Source organism: Maniola jurtina, chromosome 5 (genome assembly GCF_905333055.1).
Source record: "Maniola jurtina chromosome 5, ilManJurt1.1, whole genome shotgun sequence".
Classification (NCBI taxonomy): Eukaryota; Metazoa; Arthropoda; class Insecta; order Lepidoptera; family Nymphalidae; genus Maniola; species Maniola jurtina.
In genome coordinates, this window is record NC_060033.1 from 730141 (window position 1) to 743545 (window position 13405).

A 13405-nucleotide genomic window follows, 5' to 3' on the forward strand; every position below is an offset into this window, starting at 1 on the left:
CTCGCTATTTTAGGGTTCGGTAGATAATTATGGAAATCATATTTTGGGCGTATGAAATAATTCTTTTGCGAGCTAGAACATCCCAAAAAACTGTGAAAGAAAAACCCGAAAAATGTTCGTTTGTTTTGGTTACAATTTTACAGCTTACAATCTATTTCATAATTCGTTGTTTTCAGTATTTTTTTTTTAAATACAGTGTATGGTACATAATATCTATACCTAAATATCATATTCCTAACTAGTTTAATCTTTGTTTACGGAACCCTAAAACCCTTTTTGTTTGAGCCACTCAGTCGATTTCCACTTCTATATGCATAATAAAATGTTATCTAATAAAATAAGTAAATAAGTATCTCTCACAACTTAACTTTCCCCTTATGTAAATAATCAAATTAATTGGTAGGTACGCTTAATTATTTGCCTAATTACATTGTAGGTTGTAATGTGTTTGTTAAATGTGTAAAACAAACATTGTTAATTATAATAATTGCTATAAATGTAAACAAATTAACATGGAAACTTAATTAGCTAATGATATAGCAAACATTGGCCATTAACTCTAATGATACCTAAAGAGCGATGATAGTCTAGTGGTTAAAATGTCGGCTTCCTAAACGAGGGGCCCAGGGTCCGAAGTTCGAACCCCTAACTTTTCTCGTGAGTGCATTTAAATAATTAAATATCACTTGCTTTAACAGTGAAAGAAAACATCGTGAGGAAACCTGCATGTCTGAGAATTTTCCTTAATGTTCTCAAAAGTGTGTGAACTGAGCCAATCCAGACTTGGTCAACGTGGTAGAATATGGCAATCTTTCTCATTCTGAGACATATACCCGTGTTCAGTAGTGAGCCAGCATCCACGATGGGTTAGTAACAGACAGATAGATAGACAGACATACTTTTTCATTAATTATAATATTAGTATGGACAATATTATGTACAGAAATTGCAGTATGAAGGAAGTGAATAAATACACTAACGAGTAGGTATTTTATTTGTTCTGTGATCAATGTAGAGTCTGACTGGAATGCAACAAGATGAATAACTTACTCGACGATCGACTAATTGCGGTTAGTTGGTAGGAACCGTTTAGTATGCTTCTGTATTTATTGTTTTAGAGCCATTCTACAAATAATTGATTTCTTTTGTACGCTGATACCATGTCCAAGCAGGTAAAAATATTAGGTATCAGTACATAGGTGTGTCAATATAGGTTGGTTTTGGTAAGTTGGGATATTGGGTATGAAAACTTTTCACATTTTTCATTGAAAAATTTATTAAGTAATAATATAATATGTAGTTAAATACTATTACCTTTTATGATTGCGAAAGTGTGTCTGCCTGTCTCTTACTTTATACAGACAGGTGACAGATGCTTCTTTTTATTCCGGAAAATCAAACAGTTCGCAACACGCACATGAATTTTAAACACCCAAAGTCAGTTTTTGTGGCGGGGGTTTTTTAATTTTTTTCTATGAAAATGATTTTCTATGGTTTGTAATGAAGATAGTAATTAATTACGTAAACTTAAAACTTATATGTACGAGGGTTCCAAACGCGCCCTAGTGTAAAACATGACATTTGGCCTTTGCCTATCTGGAGTTTACAATAATCTTTGGGTAGATCGTAGACGCGTGCTGACAGTCATGTAATGCAACCGCAGCACCCATTTAGATAACTCCACGACATCTATTACTGTGGCGCCGCCGACGGACGATTACAGAATTGACCGCACTTGCGTATCAAATTGCCGAATTGGTTAATTATTTTACTTTAACTCAACTTAACCTTAATTAACGAAATTGAATAATTGTTTAAGATAGAAAAAAATCACTATGAAACTTATAGTATAGTTTCGTTGGAAGCAAATTAAATTCCGAGCGAAGGACTTAATTTTTTGACCCCCGATCCAAAAAGAGGGGTGTTATAAGTTTGACTTGTGTATCCGTGTATCTGTCTGTGGCATCGTAGCTCCTAAACTAATGAACCGATTTTAATTTAGTTTTTTTTTGTTTGAAAGGTGGCTTGATCGAGAGTGTTCTTAGCTATAATCCAAGAAAATCGGATCAGCCGTTTAAAAGTTATCAGCTCTTTTCTAGTTACTGTAACCTTCACTTGTCGGGGGTGTTATAAAGAGTCGGGAGCCTATTTGTCGTGTCCGGGGTTCTCGTATAAACATCTCTAACTTTCCGGAGCTATGTGAATTTTGTTGCTTCCAATGATGTTTTCATTCACTATGAACCATGATGAGGAAACCTGCATGCTTGAGATTTTTCTATAATGTTCTCAAAGGTGTGTGAAGTCACCGGAGTTGCACCAAAACCTAAATTCCGGAGTTTAAGCCCTACTCATTAGTGAGCTGGCGATGGGTTGTTGATGATGACGAGGTTTAGGATGTCCTCTATTTTGACATCCGACATGATGATCGGAGATTTGGTTTAACAAATTAACTCAAAATCTAATATCTATAGCTGTTGACGTAGGTACCTAATTCATTTTAAATAGTTTTGTAATGGTCCCACCCAGTTCCTGTTTACTCAGGAAACACATTATCCGTCCAACTTCACAACTAATCACGGATCATTGATAAATGACGAAATATATTTTTTGGTAGGTACTTACCTACTTATATTTAGTAGGTCATAGGAAACCAGCATAGATAACAGCATTATTAAATTTACCGGATTTAGAATGAGAACTTACATCAAAAAGCTTTTAAAAGCTACTTTTAATAAACAAAAACTCATTTTTAAAACTTCATAAAATCGACTTTTAATGGCCCTTTAAAAGTGTTAAAGTGTTTTTTGATGTGTTGATTAATTGTCATTTGTCTACATTATTTATTCACGTTGGGCCCCACACCAGAAAAAGGTTCTGTAGGTATTATGGTTTCAACATCAATCATGGCCCCCAAATTCCCCCTACTTCATTAGCTCTTATTTTAATCTCAATCACACACTTTTTACGCATTTTGCAGATTCGGGAGCCAATGGTATACCTAGACACACGAGTAGATAGGTATACTTGTATGGTATAGACATATAGACATTACTACGTTGGGGCTAACAGCGAAACTTATATTTTTTTATGATTCCGTACCCGAAGAGTGCCAACTGGCCCTGTTACTATAAGCCTCCGCCTTCCGTCCGTCCGTCTATCAGCGGGCTGTATCTCGTGAACCATATAGGTAGAGAGTTGTAATTTTGAGAGTGTGTAGAATGTAGATATTTCTATTGCCGCTACGAATAATGAAAATCTCAAAATGGCCGCCATGTAAATTAAGAATATTGATAGAAGATAAATGTGTACAATAGGTACAATACCAGATTTTTTTTTAATTTGAAACCAAGAGATAAATATTGCGGTCAGTCATTCATACGGCATATATTAACAAGTGTAAATTAAAAATTTATAACACCCCCGACGATCCAAAGTATTTGAGTTTTCCAAAACATCATTTTCAAATAAATAATTATGTATTTAGGCAACGTCCATCTTGACAGCTTGACATTTGTCTATTGACATAATAATATTATGAACCTAACGGTTATCTAACCTTCTTTTATACAAGAAAACTAGAAAAGAGCTGATAACTCTTAAACGGCTGAACCGATTTTTTTAGATTATAGCTAAGAACACTCTCGATCAAGCCACCTTTCAAACAAAAAAAACTAAATTAAAATCGGTTCATTCGTTTAGGCGCTACGATGCCACAGACAGATACACAGATACACAGATACACAGATACACAGATACACAGATACACAGACACACAGATACACAGATACACACGTCAAACTTATAACACCCCTCTTTTTGGGTCGGGGGTTAAAAACACAAAATATTTCTTTCTTTAGCCGTCAATAAATCGATAATAGATTTAAAAGCATCCTAAAAGTATTTTTTTGCAGCATACTCGTAATTATGTAAGTACCTACTTACTTGGAGCTGTTTGAGATTAGAGCTTTCAAACAGACAGGCTTTATCCTATGTTTTGATTGTGTTGACATAAAACATAACAAACTTAGTTTAGTGCCCACTGCACTTACACGAAAGCTTCTAATACCTAAAGCTAGTACACTTGTAAACAAGGAAGTGATTCGAGCAGCTACTTTATATTAAGCAACTGTGTAAACATTTACTTCTTTACGACTTTGCAGAACACTTTATAGGCGAAAGTGAAAGTGAATTTTCTTATACGTTCGTTAAAAGTGTTAGGGATACAGTATACTTGTAAAGTAACTACCATTTGAGATGCAAAATATTTACAAATATTTATATAAACTGGAACTTAGTAGATGGGTTATTTTCGTTATACCTCCTAGTTAACTTTTTCTCCTTAAGTACCTAATGGCATTTACGTAAGATTTTTTTTAAAATAATGTGTAATTTGATTTTGTAAAAAAAGGAAGGAGGAATGAGGTCAAACAGCTCTTCTGAGACATCATGATCAACCTATTGCCAGTCCACGGGTTTCTTCTCAGAGTGAGAAGGGTTTAGGCCATAGTCTGGCATGCTGGCCCAATGCGGATTGGTAAACTTCACACACCTGCGAGAACATGGAGAACTTCCAGGCATGCAGGTTTCCTCACGATGTTTTCCTTCACCGTTAAAGCAAGTGATTGTTAATTGCTTAAAACGCACATAACTTAGCTCTTCTAAGTAGGTACTCCTCATTATTCAGAAAACTTGGTTCCAACTTCCATTACAAATCATAATGAAGTCATAAGGAAGCCACGTAATGAAGCTCGAGGCGACACAAAGTGGTTCTGATAAGTTCCCAAGTGTCCAGATATGTGTCGGCAGCGTCTAGATAAGTGACGCTAGTCTCCAGATAAGTGTCACAGAGCTAATGAAACGCGGGCATCGATCATCTTGACAGAACTGATTAAGACTAATGCGTTTGACATAGAAAGAGGGATTTAGTCATTGCAGTCCAAGAACAATTAGTGCGATAAAGCTTTCTTGTGGTTTTTGCAACGGCTTTGACAAAAGCTGCGAGAAACTTCGTCGTATTGATTGTGCTTGGTCTCCTGGTTGCTCTGTTAAGATGTACTCTTTAACCGACTTCCAAAAAAGGAGGAGGATCTCAATTCGTCGGGATCTTTTTTTTTTTTTTTTTTTTTTTATGTATGTTCCCCGATTACTGAAAGACCCCTGGACCGATTTGGAAAATTTTTTTTTTGTTTGAAAGGGTATATACTGTGCAGGTGGTCCCATATAAATTTGGTGAAGATCTGATGAATATCTTCGGAGATGGAGAACAGAACTCCTCAATGGATAAGAGCAAATTGCTCGCGATCACTGTAATAGCTTAGTAAACAGTAGGGTTTTAACTGGGCATAGCATATTATAGTACAGTGGGGCCACTAAAAATTGTGAAATAAAAAATTTTCAAAAGAAAAATAAAACCGACTTCAAAAACCAAAAACACTAAAAAGTAGAAAATAATTTTTGTTTAGCTACACATGTAATGTACCTAGGTATGAAGTCGGGCGAGCTTCACTCTTGGATTTCTAATTTTGTTTTAATATGCTCGCTCGACTTCATACCTAGGTACATTACATGTGTAGCTAAACAAAAATTATTTTCTACTTTTTAGTGTTTTTGGTTTTTGAAGTCGGTTTTATTTTTTTCGTTACTAACTATTTATTATGCCTATTTCAAAATGTGGTGACACTTTTTAAATTAATTGTAATATCTTTGTGGATCTGAATTTACAGCAAATAAATGGTTAATTGATTTGATTTTTCTCAAAAAAAAAGGTAAAGCCAGTGTCACTCGAAATAATGTAAAGATGTGATGTGCAGGATTCTCATCCAAATGTGTTCAGGTAAAATAATAAATAAATAATAAAGAAACTTACAAACACACTACATGAACTCTGAAAACAAAATAGTCCTTTTTTGACCAATCGTAGAAAAAAGACTTATACCTACTGACTTACTGACTGATCTATCAAAGCATAGCCTAAAAGTTTGTATGAAACCCCTACATTTTTCAAGTTACATAGTATCTTTGTAAATTGGTATTCGGGCATTTGGGCCCCAATGAAAAAGTATGTGTTTAAGGATTTTCGGAAATCTCCAATTTTCAAAAATTTCACTAGTACGGACTAGTGAAATTTTTGAAAATTGGAGATTCTGGCCAAGGCAGTCAGCTAGTTATAATAATATTAGAGTAGGTAATTGATATTTTTGAAATTATGCTATCATTTTCATTCTAAAACGTGTTTTGTACAGAACACCCAGAACCCTTGTGCAACACGAACCTTGAATCAATTTGTAGAGAGCGATATCAAAGGTGTCGTTGCGTAGATATTGTGTAACGAACCGATAAACAGCTAAGGTATTTAGTGGCACTTGGCAGTCGTGCATAAATTACTGATCAAGCTTCGAAAACCAAACAGTCTTTTAGTGAGGACATTTTGACCACCCTGGCTGTGTTGGGGTCTTATAAGAAGACCCAGGTTTGATTCCCGGCAGGGTCATTTGTTTTGTCATGATCATTACCTATACATTACATCGCCGCCTCACTACTGAGCACGAGTTTACTCTCGAGAAGGGTTTGGCAATTATCCACCACGCCGCGGGTCAAATGCGGATTGGCAGACTTCACACACCTTTGATAACATTATGGAGAACTCTCGGGCAAGCAGGTTTCCTCACGATTTGTTACTCCAAGCAAGTGAAATTTTGCTTAAAACGCATTACTCTGAAAGTTAGAGATGTCTGCCTGGGATTGAACCTGGTCCCCTCGAATAAGAGACCGAGAGTTTTTCCACTCCGCTATCATCCCTTTTTTAAAAGCTACCTTGCCGACTTTTCTCACTAGAAGTTGTTTTCCGAGTTTCTGAGCTGGTGGTCTTGAGTTGTCATAAATATCTAAAAGGTGACCTTTATACATGAAATAAAGACATGTATTTGAATTTGAATAAATATTATTTATGTATGTTCGTTTACGATTATTTTTAACCTCGTCACCTATATATTACATTCTAACAGGTTCCGCTTACTTTACATGAGGGTTATTTGTATACATCGATGGTTATTTGATATATCTATATAATTTAAATATTAATTTAGAAAAAATCTTTATAAATTGCATTAAGGTTGACTATGAGACAAGTCGTCTGATTGGTCCTCTAAAGAAGCCCCTATCTTAACTATGAATTCCAGTGTAAATGAGAATGTAAAATAAGACAAAGAGTGTCTAATAAGATGTTCACACAGGCCTGACACTATGATGTTACAGTTAATTTAACACTGTAATGGACTTTTCGTTAGCATAAAGAGTAGCGCCCAAACTTGTATAGGTAGGTACCTACCAATATATTAACATAAAAGTCGGTAAAATATATGGAACTTTTCAAACAACACTATTATTGCATGAACCTGTAAAGCAGATATTGCTTTACAGCTTTTATTTTATTTGAAAGATCAACTGCTTAACTATTAGACAAGGGCATTAAAAGACAGTTAAATGCAAACTATACCTATCTAACTAAGAATTTACCTTTCGCGCAAACAACTTAATTAAACTTCGGCTGCATCATTCATATTGCCATAATAAAACAAGTCTATGCTGGATTCGTATACTCGTAAATAAGATTGTGAGAAGCGTGAAGAAGTAAGGAGTTTGATCTGTTATTCGTTTTAGACACTACAACTGACTCGCACTTGGACGGTTTTTAGGGTTCCGTAGCCAAATGGCAAAAAACGGAACCCTTATTTTATAGATAGTCAAAGTTTGACGTAACCGTAAGTGTAACATAAAAACCACCTGCCATAAAACTGGACCTAAGTGACACAAAAATTAGTTTGTGTATATTTTCCTAATAACTAGTTATAGAACCTTATGTTACCGTTTAAATTACAAATAGGGCATTACAGTTATAAGAACCATAACCTAACTAGTAACAGCCAACATGGCATGACATCGGAATGCTAACCGTAAAATTACACTAGGTAGTAGATACGTACATATCGGTTAACAAAAACTTGCTCTGCCCCATTTCTCGTGATGAATGATGGTGCAAAGACTGAATAACGTTTTGTGGACACGACAAAATCTAAAGCAGTGGAAGATTTATTTATCGATTTTAAAATGATCTTTCTATAATTTTGTAACACCAAGACTATGCAGGAAAGCAATGAAACAAAAATTTATTTTCTGTGATTGTGATAAGGTTGTCTACGTGTACTAAGTGAAAATCCTCAGGGATCGAATACCTTTGGAATATTCAGCATGCCCCATAATCGATATAATAAACCCCTAAAAACGGACTAAAATTATAACTGTATCGAACAGAAAAACAAATAAGCAAACATACAGATATACCAACAAGAAAGCGAAAAGGTTCGAAAGATTATTTATTAAAAATCTGTTATGCTGAGCAATTTAAGAGGGGTCCCTCCGTCACTCGCTCCATACAAACGTAGTCCCAATTTCTTTTGAATGTTAAGCAACCAAAGTCCATGAAATTTTGCAGACATATTCTAGAAACTAATATCTATGCTTGTGGTTTGCCAGATTTCTGTTAAAATATTCGGTTTTAAAGTTGCGCGGTCTTAAAAATTCACATACAAATCTTTGAGCCCCTGTAATTTTAAAACTACATACATATTTTTAGAAAAATCTAAAACACCCCAGGCACAGATATTAGTTTCTAGAATATGTCTGCAAAATTTCATGGACTTTGGTTGCTTAATATTCAAACGAAATTGGGACTACGACTGTATGGAGTAAGTGACGGAGAGAGCCCTGTTAAAAACAACGATAACATTACACAAGAATATTGTAATGTTGTAATGTTGTAATGAATATTGTAATGGACAAGTTAGCGCCACGGTTGACAGTAGCAGAAAGATGACACAATACAAAATTCCTAAATTCCTTGTAGGTAGATAACCCATTTTATGATTTCTCGCAGTTCTTTGTCCGCGGTAAAACAATCGATAACTCTGTGCTTTTTACGACCTGCGTGTCCCTTTTCCATACGTTTTACTCTTTTTGCTTTTATGTTTTTGTAAAAAGTATGCCAAGTGTTTCTTTCCGGGTTCACTCACAGTTTGACAATTGATTTGTTATTGTTTATTATGTAATACCTACTAACAATGTGAATTACGACTGCTGATAAATTTATTTGGGAACCTTTCCTCATTTTGATATTTTAAAAAGAAATCGATAGACCTACGTTGCATATATGTACATGTAAAGTGAACACTTATAAAAAATTTTCAAAAGAAAAATAAAACCGACTTCAAAACCACAAACACTAAAAAGTAAAAAATAACTTTTGTTTAGCTACACTTGTAATGTGCCTAGGTATGAAGTCGAGCGAGCATATTGAAACAAAATTAGAAATCCAAGAGTGAAGCTCGCCCGACTTCATACCTAGGCACATTACAAGTGTAGCTAAACAAAAGTTATTTTTTACTTTTTAGTGTTTGTGGTTTTGAAGTCGGTTTTATTTTTCTTTTGAAAATTTTTTATTTCACAATTTTTAGTGGCCCCACTGTACTATAATATGCTATGCCCAGTTAAAACCCTACTGTTTACTAAGCTATTACACTGATCGCGAGCTATTTGCTCCTATCCATTGAGGAGTTCTGTTCTCCATCTCCGAAGATATTCATCAAATCTTCACCAAATTTATATGGGACCACCTGCACAGTATACCCTTTCAAACAAAAAAAAAATTTTTCAAATCGGTCCAGGGGTCTTTGAGTAATCGGGGAACATACATAAAAAAAAATAAAAAAAAATAAAAAAAGATTCCGACGAATTGAGAACCTCCTCCTTTTTTGGAAGTCGGTTAAAAACTAGCGCATATGGATCACATTAGTAGATAGCTAGGTATCTCTTCTACTCTCATGCGTTTTAAATATATTCTGTCTTCCTCATCAACGAGAATGGGTTTCGCCATGGAATACGAACGTAACATATCTATGGTACCGATAATTTGGCTATTTATAATTTTATGGTTTTTTAATTCTTATCCAATACGTTTAAACTTTTTCCTTATTGCTGTTCTGTGTTAATAGGGTCTCAGAAGTCTGTCTAGCCTCTGTTACAAAAGCAGGAAATGCCTTTACTAGATCTCTAGTATTGCATAAGTCATTTGGGCAGTAGATAATCGCCTGACCTTTCGGTCATATTGAGCTTTAGATTAGAACTCGTGCCAATTAAAATTAAAATTTCCTAAATCAATAAGCCTTTTACAAGATAAAGTATTTTAAAATTCATTTAATTAGTCTTTTGAATTTTAATTCATAAAACTTTTCACTCTGGGGATCCTAAAATTAAAGCAGATTTTTGTTCTTTATTATTAAATTAAATTTGAGCTTTATTGAGGATTTTGAGCAGGATTGAGCTTTAGCTTGATCCCTTTCCTTTCTGACACAATACTTTCCCTTTCCAACTTTACTAACCATAAGTATGAAGAGGGTTGTACTAGTATTTATCTAGTATTCAATTAAGATTTTATATGTTTAGAACATATTGATATTATATCAACGTTCAGTATAACTGTCAGCATCATGAATTGAGTATACGATATTATTGATTTGCAGTCAGCAATATGAATCTTACAAATTGGAATGAGTCGTATGTGGGCGTGTAATTCATGGCGCATAATGCTCTGAGCCTCGGCTCACAAGAGAAGCATTGTGCGTTTGTACTTCCTCCCGAGGGATTAGGAACAAATCCTACTACTGCATACGATGGCGTCGATTCTGATGGTTTTCTCTAAACTAAATTTAGAGTATCTACATCTTTATCGTTTTTTTTTATGTTACTAAAAAAATTAAATGTAAAGAATTTCGTGCACGCTACGCTACGAAAACAATAGGCTCACAAAAGGCTCACAACTGGCACTTAAAGTCACAAGGTTTGACAGTTCTAAATTAAATTAGGTTTATCTATCTTGTTGTTATCACATTCGTCAGAAAATTATGGCAAAGCTATAAAATTTAGTTGCGAACAGAATCAGTAACATTGTTTTAGTAAAATTGGCTACATCAATTTGTAGATTAACTTATTGCTATCTACCCATAAAATATTAATTGATATATGATTTTCATTTTAGTACTTGAAATCTTAATTGCCAATCTCTAGAAGCTAGTAATATTGTGATTAATTTTAATTAAGTCTTCAATTAACATTCTCTATATAGGTATTTCTAAACAATAAAGTTTTATAAGTTTTTCATGAACTCAGGTAGGTTTTTTAGGAACTCAGGCAAGTACAAACTTATCTACCAACCTGTTTCTTAAAAAGTTTGAAAAAATAAGAAGAATAATAAAAAATTGGAATAGTGTTTAGCAAAAAGTATCGTAAGGAAACCAATTTGAATTATGCAAATACATACATAAAAATAATTATTATGGGAATTTTTTTTAATTACTTAGATTTAATCATAATGTTTATGATATTATGTAAACAATTATAAAAAAAATGCCGCGATATCGATCAAACGTACGGAATAAGAATCGTGATTTAAAGCTACTTTATCTTAATTGGAAGATAACGCGGTGTTTACGATGATAAGATAGAAATTTGCGAGCCTCGCTCTAATCGCAAGGTCTTGGCAATGAACACGTTATAAAATAGGTGCATAATATTTCGCAGTTTATTTACTTACATTCTGCGACGTTTGATCAAGGAGGAGAATTCCAAAGACTTCTTAAACTGTTAATAGACGATCAACAAAATAATTAGCTATGAGTGTCTATCTTCGTTCATCTCTATAAACTGTTGACTTATCGATCAACAAATAATCATTATTAGGTAGGTATGATGTGACGCCGTTATGTTTAGAAATTGATTGTCTTCAATTTTTATAAATACCTACAGCAATTTATATACGTCTAGCTAATGTGAAGTTGCTATATTGTTGACTGTAAATATTAGAAATATAACAAGTTTTCTAAACACTGAAATTGAAATTCTATAATTATATAATCTAATTCGGCTGTACTTAGGTCTTATTAATCAAATCTTTAATCTAAATCTATTAGCAAATGATGAAAATTTTTCGATCTCAGTTTTACCCATTTTTCTGTAAAATCTTCATTTATTGGATTGAAAATATCCAAATAAAATCATTTATTTTTAAAAATATGGTACCTTTCTAGCAATGAACAAATTTTGGCGAATTGATATCTAGGTGAAGTTGGTAGGTAATGTTTATAACTTAGCGCTAACTTAAAACTACACCTACAAGGGTTGCAAACTTGCAGATGTGCCCCGATCTGAGGAGAAATCATGCCCTAAGTATATATTTGTCTGTAACCACAAATTTTTCCATCACGTATAAACAACACGCCGAAATTATCCATCATCTCCCGCATTAGTAGTTTAGTAGATGTTACTAAGTAAACAAACCAAACTATGTATGTATGTACACCCATTGAAGTTCAAGTACAAGCTAACAAACGTTTACGGTTTAACGTCGTCAGCTATAATTTATATTTCGAGCTAAACTCGTAAAACTTTACTACCGGCATTAACACGTTATCTGCCCTTTAATTAGAACTTGATAAACTTGTAAATGCAACGAGCGGACATGAAAGTGCTATAGATGCTAATGCCTTGCTTAAAACAAAAAGACTTTTGCAGCACAATGGTAGCATTCAAAGAAAGAAAACGTTTCAAAATCACTCACCATGCATACAGCATCTGCATACACTGGACCACAAAAATAAAGAAATCACTGCACGACACAAATGATGGCGTTAACGTATGAATTCAAAATCACTGCACCCAGAGTGCACCCTTGTGGTATCCCCGAATTATTTTTATTCGTAAACCGTCGCGTGCGCAGATCGCCCGGCGCGTGGCATACAATAGCCTGCTTTCAACTGAACTATCAGTGACTGACTGGCTTTAGCTGACGGTGCGCCGGCGTCTCTCTCGCTGTTTACTATACCCCATGTGCAACACGATCCAATGCTTTAACTAAAACCAATCCTAACACAAAGCGGTAGAGTCTGTTTTAGTTTGTGTATGTGATTATTCTTATCTGTGTTAGTAAGTCGGACACTTGTATTTGTCGCTTAGTATGAATGAAAAATAAACTGTGCGCATAGAGCTTTCTGATGGTCGCCGGCCATTTATATTGTAACCTTAATTAATGTTTTCAACCACTTGATATGTTAGCGTTGGGCCTTGCGTTAAACGCTCGTCTCGTTTAACAAACTATGATTCATTGTTATTTTGTATTTTTAAATACCTACTTATATTTTGTTTGCTATACTTAATTAAAATGCTTCTTAAAGAATCAATATAATTATCGGTATTTTTTCCTCAGGGAATAATTTTATTACCTACCTATTAAAATTATGATCACGGCGTTAGCTCTTATTATTTATTCGTGAAGAAACATGCCTGAGAGTTCTTCATA

General features: G+C 34.3%; 1 protein-coding gene across 1 annotated transcript in view; it reads right to left on the reverse strand.

Annotated features, from left to right (window-relative positions):
• Positions 1–12867, reverse strand: part of LOC123865600 (facilitated trehalose transporter Tret1-like) — a 91208-nt gene extending 78341 nt beyond the window's left edge. The window contains exon 1 of the mRNA XM_045906747.1: positions 12668–12867. The gene's annotated coding sequence lies outside the window, so the exon portion shown is untranslated. The remainder of the gene's footprint in view (positions 1–12667) is intronic.
• Between the last annotated feature and the right edge of the window lie 538 nt (positions 12868–13405).